Source organism: Lactuca sativa, chromosome 7, assembly GCF_002870075.4.
Source record: "Lactuca sativa cultivar Salinas chromosome 7, Lsat_Salinas_v11, whole genome shotgun sequence".
NCBI lineage: Eukaryota > Viridiplantae > Streptophyta > Magnoliopsida > Asterales > Asteraceae > Lactuca > Lactuca sativa.
The window spans coordinates 116,307,250-116,315,930 of NC_056629.2; positions in this window are offsets into that span (position 1 = coordinate 116,307,250).

Sequence of the window (8,681 nt, forward strand, 5' to 3'; positions counted from 1 at the left end):
CTTAACTGAAAAGTAAACAAAGGAAACTAAGGCTAGTGGCCCTATTATTGTGCCTGGAAAGAGTATCACTCGGAGAAGAGGTCTTGTATCTTGGACTTGGTCTTTGTAGCTATCAATACTAGGGGTGACAATCATATTGTGTTCGGGTTGGTGGGTATAGGGATGCCTATATCAATAAATACTAGGAGTGAAAATCGTGTCGTGTTTGGGTTGGAGGGTCGTGGTTGAGGTTCGAATAGTAAAGTGTGCATGGATGCAATCACTTGTTTTTGTATGAGTAGATGAACGGTGCTAGATATTGCTTGTGAAGCCAATGGTTCTCCGGACAAGATGATAGTTTGACCTTGATGTTGGACTGGGATTTGCAGTATCGAGAAGTCGTTATAACGGGCCCAACCGATTTTTTTTCAACCATTTAACCCTTTTATTTAAAACCATTTGTTTTTTTTAACACCAATTTCACCCACAACATCTACTAATTAGCAGCATCTTATTGAAGAACACATCAAGACTTCAAAATTATTTCTCTAATCAAGAGTTATTTAGAGATTTATTCAAGCTACAAATTCTGATTCAAGACTTCTATCTTCTTGTTGATTTGAAGTGAAGTCATAAATGTTATAGAAATTATTTTGTGTTATTCTTTCTACCGGGCAATCCGTATTTGCAACCTCATACTTATGTTCCTCAGAACCTTCATATCCTTTGGTTTGTTTGGAACTTGTTTGATCAACAGCATGCTTACGATGTTTGATCTTTCTAAGGTTTGCATTTTTTACCTTATGTCTGGTTAAATAAGGCCTCATGACCACTTCCAGACCAAAGATCTTCGGATTAGAGGTCTAGACCTGTTTATTCCGACTCTGATTGACGAATCAATGCCCGTGCTTCAGAAGACAGGGTCTACATTTTGGTTTATCAACAACTCTTCAGTTTAACATTATGAATTTTCAGCAACGGTTTATCAGATTTATTTTTCGGTGTTTGTTCAGTTCAACAAAAACATCACCAATCTACCTATGACCTGAAAATAATATCATTGTTTTTATGGATACAAGCTCACATCAAAGGGGAGCGTGCGATGATCCATCAGATCCGAGAGATTCTCATGCCCGATTTCATGAAATTTTTTCTATCTTTATTGCATTTTGATAAAAAAAAATATGGTGAGAATCATTTGCCATCAACTGTGACTTTTAGAGTTTAGATTTTTGAAGAAATTTAGGAAAGGAGATCAATTAGTATTCAGTTAGTCTAACCAGTCTTGGTCTATTATCTATATATATGGTAATATTCGTGCTAATTGAAGTATGATTTTACACCTTATGAGTTGATAAATACTCGGGGGAAATATTGGAAAAGACTCCAGTTCTGGATTCAATTTTTTTAGGTATTTTCTACTTTGATTTGTTACAAGAAATCTTTGGATGTCTCATTTGTGTTAGCATCCATATAAGATTTTATGATTGTTCTAGTTTGGATTTTTGATATTTAAAAGACAAAGATTTTTTTGGTGATGCGACATTACACTGATTTTTGGCATTGACCTCTCTTCAAGATCCATATTATTCATTATTCGAGCTTTACTTTAGGATTCTTCACACTTTCAACATGTAATTCTTTTGAAGATTTTGGTGCATTATGATTCGAGATTAGAATGTTGAAGCCTTTGTGTGATTTAATTATGGGATCTTGAAACTTGATCAACTTGGATTATTGATCGGTAAAAATATTAGGATTTATTCTTCAACATCAGAGAAGCATAAGCAATAATGCTTAATAGACTTACGATTTCCGAGATTCTATTGCCCAGATCCCTAGACCACAACAACTTTAGTTTTTCCGAGATATCTCAGCGAGCCTGCCTATCGGATGTTCCACATTTTATCATTGCTTATTACCCTTATCATTTCCTAGCATTCAGGGAGATTGTTGGAGTAGGAATGCTCTATAATGTTGAGTGATAGTTAGAAAGGAATAGTTTACTGTATGAAAATATATCCCCTAGTATATAAAGTGGAGATGTGGTAATTTGTTTTGTACGTAGACATTAGTTAGACTCACTTCTTAATCATTTGTACATAAAAAACTTCTTGATTATTCACATCCCTCACTAACCAATCGTCAAATGGGTTCTACATCTTGTATAATCTTTGTTACTAGGAGGGATTTGGGAGATTCTAGCCCTAATAGAGCCGTCGACGATATGGATAAGAATTACGGTGGGTTGGTAGTTTGGTGATAACTAGTATTTTTTTCCAATTGTGAAGGTGGAGTTCAAAGGTAGATTTGTGGTGCTTAGAAGTGTCTCATCTGATGTATAGTTGTTGCCTTCATTATCTACAATTAAAAGGAACTATGGAGGGTTACATTTGTTCCTCAGTGAAATTTCTCCGGGCATCGAAAGCATAAGCCGATGACACAACTTTTTTGCAATGCTTCTGGGAGAGTTTTGTGAATGGTAAGGTTGTTGGTGTTTTGGTTGATGTCGATAATAGTTCGGTTGATGGTGATGGAGTTGGAGTGGTGGTTATAGGGATGAAAATAGAAAAGTTGAAGGGTCGGGGACTACTAGTGTATCATGGACTAAAACATATGTTGTTGCTTTTGTACTTGATTAGCTTCGCGAGGGCGGTGGCTTGGTTAATATTAATGGGTTGAAGGATGGCTAGTTCATGTTATATATTAGATCGTAATATGGAGTGGAAACAATTTAGTAATGCATCAGGAGGTAGTTTGATTACACAATTACTAAGTCGTTCAAACTCTGTACGCGTGGACAACGAATGTTTGGCAAAGCTTAAAAAGGGTGGATTGATGGTTGTCGTAGATTGAGGGTCCGTGTAACGTCCCATTTTCACAACCAAAATTTTTCATTTTTATTAAGGTAAAACTTTCCAATTTATAAATCCATTATTAAGAAAACCGTTTATTCCAAATTACATTTGTTAAAAGTCAGAGTATCATAGAAAATGCGAAATCCTCAATGCTGTTGATGAGTGTGTATAATCCCGCCTTCACCTTCCCATAGCCACCGATGATACCTGAAACAATAGACAAATGAATAACATATATAATCAAACATGTCAAGTCCAGTCAACCATCGGGTTGGAATACCTCGGGCCCAGTTAACCTCTGGGTCCAGTCATCACCGGGATGGAATACACCAGGTTGGAATGCCAATATATAGTAGGTCCAATCAACCATCGGGGTGGAATACCCAGGGTTTGTTGGCCTATCGCCTAACCCCAATCGCTCTTCCCAAGCCTCCGTGCCTTCAGCTTATAGCCGAACCACACCTGGTATCTTGAGCTACGACACAAAGAAGGACTGCCTCAACCCAAACCAAACACGACATGTCGACATATAAACAATCTGGATTAAGTAGGCACATAATACATGAAAACAACAATCATACAACTTACTACCGCCTACTAGTCCTCTCACAATATACAATCATGCTACCAGCTAACCTCTATAGAATGCGTAACCATAAGTAACCAGGGGTGAGATAGCCACTCAAATGACACAAAAAAGGACCGCCTCAACCCAAACCAAAGACGAAATGTCGACATATAAACAATCAGGATTAAGTAGGCACATAATACATGAAAACAACAATCATACAACTTACTACCTCCTACTAATACTCTCACAACATACAGTCATGCTACCAGCTAACCTCTATAGAATGCGTAACCATAAGTAACCATGGGTGAGATAGCCACTCGAACAGATGATCCTACTCTAAAGCCACAACCAAACAAGAAACATGCAAGAGAGACTAGACCAAGAGTTCTCAGACTATCCTACATGACCACAGATAGTCCTTAAGGGCACTCCATAGATGATAATCAACAAGCACATATAACATACAATTCTACAGATTATTATAACAAAGCAACATACTTAATACTAGGAGACAGATCTAACATATCACTACAACATAGTATCATACTCGATACTAGAACACAGATCTAATAGGTCACTACAACATAGCAACATACTAAATATCAACAATCCAAGGAATGCATCGCCGTATATACTCAGAGGTGAGATAGTCACTCGGACATGTGATCATTCTCTAGAACCACAACCAAACAAGGAACATGTAAGAGATCTTAGATCAAGAGTCCTCAGTCCACCCTACATGACTATATACAGTCCCTAAGGCATCCCTTTACTAACAGATAACCAAGACTAGTGGGACAACATTGGTGCCTTCGACCTACGGTTACAATGAGGCGAAACTCACCTCGATATGCGTGTAGGTAACCACTGTAGCAACAAAGAACTCTACCATCTTCAACTTACTTCCAATCAACTATAGGAATATACTTGAGTCTAGACCCGATCACAGGTCATAGTCACCTGCAATAGTGACTACCTCACATGAAATGACGATTAGGGTTCCACATAAAATGACGATTAGGGTTAAGTAAGGACATTTAACCCATTAAGAACTTAATCACCTAAGGGTAGGACTGATTAAGGTCTGACTTAGTCACTCTCGGGTATAATAATAATCCAAACAATAGCCTAAATACGCGCCCGATCATTGTCCAAAATAGAGCTCCCGATTCTAGGGTTTTCCACATAAAATCATAACTAGGGTTAGTGTTCCAAACTTAACCCCTTAAGGACTTAATTCATTAAGTCCAATAATGCATTAAGTTAATCGTAGGGCATTACTTAGTATAATGAAAGTTCAATTAACAGTTCAACATAGGTCCCGACAAAATTCCAAAACTAGGGTTTTCTTGACATTAGGGTTTTCTAAACTCTAATTAGGGTTTCCAACCCCAAAACATACCACTCGGACTAAAGTTAGATGCATAGGAATTTTAATGTTTAGCAAGTCAGGCACGACCCACTGCCACCTCGGGGAGTGGTGGTTGGCGATGGGAGGCGACAACCACCACTTTTAATGGCAAGAGTTATAAATTGTTAAGCCAATATAATATCTAAAGCATTCCGATTCACATGAAACGTTAATCCAACACACACACACACACACACACACTCACGCATACAACCACCCGAGGTGGTGGCTGGTGGCAGTAGGACGGCGACAACCACCATGGTTGGCAACCATCGTGGGTTCCTATTTGATTTCCGGCAAACAAACACACATACACACACCGGCATATATTGAAACACGCACACACACATGCGGAAACACCTACAATGCAGCTGCAACCTCAACCTTGGTGGAGGACGACGATCGGAGGGACGATGAAAGGGCAGTGACATGAAGCAGAGGCAGTGGCGGGGCTAACATTCGGCGCTAGCGGCGATGATGCTACCAATTGGTGATACCGGTGGAGTGACAGACAACGAATTGGAGAAAAGAAGGCTGCACGAACGAGAACAACAACATTGAAGAGAATTGTTATCGAGATTATGATAGCAATTATGATTGAAATGATTGAAAAGTAAGAACACAACGAGTAAATATTAATCAGATCTTATATTGATGAAGACTGATTACAATGCTTTAAACAGAAAGAATACTCGAGTTTAAAAGCTCTTAAAAAAAATTCTTTCTACTTCTAACCTTAGTCCCTATTTATAGGAAACCTGAGTGTACAAAAAATATACTAAGTCTAGACCAATACGCTTCGCACAAAATATGACTTAGTAAAATAACTAACATGCGAAAACAAAGAAACAAAACATTTCGACTTTTACAACACTTAGACTCTACATTCTCCCCCTTTGTAAACAGTCGAAACTATTCAGTTCGTAAGATGTTGAATAGCTGAGTGCATTGTTCTTTGAATTTCAGAATACCAAGTAATTATCTTCTTAAGCTCCTTCTTGTCTCCTTCATTGTTCTTCTTGCAGTTATTCATACGAACAATAAAATTCGTATATTGCGAAGAAGTATATCTTTCAATTTCCGAGACCTTGAACAAAAATTTATTGGGCTTCCCTTTCGTATCCTTTCCTGCGAAAACCATTCCAAAAGGTTTCAGGAAGATTTCTCCATCAACATACTTCCTTAACTCTATTTGAGGTAAGGTTGATTCCCAAGCAACAGTAACTTTTCTTCCAAGACCCGCTGCAAGTTCTTCATCAGTCAATGCCAAACAATCATAATAGTTATCTATGAAAATTTTGATATGTGCAAAACCAAATCTAAACACATCAGTATCATGTCCTTTCAGCTTGTTTTCTTGCATGTCTTTGAGAATGGATGCCACTTGAATGAGATCATTAAGATTCATTAAGGGAAAATCAGCAATAGTGAAGTCGAATGCCTTGTTGTCTGATCGAACCACAAAATATCGAAAGTTCTGAAGCATGTCTTCGAACATCACATCCTTCTTAATTGTTAAAACTTTCTTGATCTTCATTAATGACCACACCTCCTCTTGATCCTTCGCTAGTACAACATGAAATCTTATCTTCAAATAAGTGTATTCATCAACATTATCAAACTTTTCACTTATTTTGTACTGCGCCGTAATAAACATCATTTCGTTTATTGGAAAATCAAGTTGGCTTCTATCTGAGTTCGCAACATCATAACTCTTCCTTGGCTTTTTCTCGAACTCATACAAGTGATTTCCCAACACTTTGGATTCAATTGTTTCATATGAATATAACTTCACAGGATCTCCCTTATTCATCGTTGATGGATCACTTGCCCTCTGCCTCATGATGCTCTGAACCTGTCTCAACTTTTCCATCTCAGCCTCTGCTTCTGCTTTCTTTTCCTCTTTTGATTTTTCATACGCTATCCCTTTGCCTTTGCCCACATCATCTGTTGAAGGTTTCGCACTTGAGCTTCCTCCTTCTTTTGACCCAATTGTAATACCTTTGGTAACTGGTCTTGTTGTTGTTATAGTTGAAGAAATTGGCTTCGTGAATACTGGCAAAGTAGTTTTGAGTTGAGTGGATATCACCTTCCCCACAGTCTTCGCATCATCCTCTTTACTTGTATTCTTCTCTCCCCCTTGAACCCCTGTGAAAGCAGGTGGGGCATTCTTCGGTAGTAAAGAGGTAAAGTTCGTAATAGGAGCAAGTGCCTTCTGAATTGCTTGTTCCAAAGTATTGAATTTGAGAGACAAGAATTCAGGAGTGAGAATGGTCTGAGATGTAGGTTGCGAAACCAAAGTTTTCAACTCAGTCACCAACTGAATCAACTGATCAAATTTCTCCTTGTTTTCTTTTTGGTTGGCTTCGAGAATCAGAGCAGGAGATTGAGAATCAGCAAGTAGTTTGTGAAGATCGGTAGCAACTACATCAACCTTCTGTTGGACCTCCAAATGTTGAGAATTAATTGCTTGAAGTTCTTTTGCAATTTCATTCTTCAATTCTTCAACTTTAAGATTCACATCCTCCCTGACCTTCTTGACATCCTGCACAAAAAGAACATGACGTTCTTTTGTAACAGTTTTCAACTCATTGACAACTTCATTGAACGAACTCCCTTGAGCTTTAATGCGAAGCTCATTGTTCTTGTCTGAGTGATCAACTTTTTCAAGTATTCTCTTTTTAGCAGCTTTGATCATAGCTTCAACCTCCAATCATGATATAGAAGACTTTGTACCAGAATCAGCTTGTGACTGAATAATGGCATTCAACTTTCGATTCAGGATTTTGAATTGCTTTCCTGACATAAGCATATGATCAGGTATCTCCTCCTCCTCTGAATCGAAGTGTAAAGCCTCAAACATTCCTCCAAAACCTCCTCCTTCGGTTTCATCATCGGACATGGGTTGCGAAGGTTGAGGAGTTTCGGGTGATTGTGATGGAAATAAGGTTGTGAATGGATGTTGTAGAGGATGGTCAAAAATGGATGAGGTAGAAAGTGTAGGAGTTGGAAGTGAAAACGGTGGTGAGAAAGTAGAGACTATCACAAATGAAATAGGATATGTAGCAGATAGGCTAATGGGCAGGTTGGTTTCAACACTTGTGATAGGTGCCCCCATATCAGATACGTTGACAACCTTATCAGAAATAGGTACCTCCTCAGAACCTGATTTGGTAGTGACTATTTCAAGTAGAATGGATTGTGTGGTAGAAATTTGCGAAGTAGGTGTAATTGAAACGAGTGGAAGAGAATCGGTTACCGGTGTAGAAACAGGTGGAGTCTCTAGAACAATTTCTTCATCAGAAGACTCATTGCGAATGATAACCTTTCGTTTCTTTAAAAGTGTTTGTTGCATATGTTTCGCAACATCCTGAGCTCTTTTCCTCTTTGATCCTAGAGATACAAGAGATGGAACACTGCGAAATGTCACCCCTTACTGCTTACTTCGGTTTTGTGAATGGGAGAAGATTTGCGAATCTTCTTCAGTACCCCAGATTTGGAGGGTATAATCTCCTTCTTCGATTTTGTCGAAGTTTCTTCTTTCTCAACCTCTTCGACTTGAGTTTGTTTTGAAGATTGAACTTTCTCTTCCTTCTTAGTATTCTTCTTCTTCTTGGAGGTTTCGGCAGTGACTTCCAACAAGATTCCAGTCTGCACAGCTAGATCAAATGTTTGCATGTAGCGCACTAAGACTTTGTGTGTGGAGGGCACTTTGCGAAGCATCGCATCCGGAATGCATGCTATGTTTGTGAAGATATTTTCATCATCTTCAACCACTTTTGGAAATTGGTATAATGAAAATTCTGCAACCTCTCCATCATCAGGAACCTAGATTCCTTCTTTTTCATACACCTTTTGA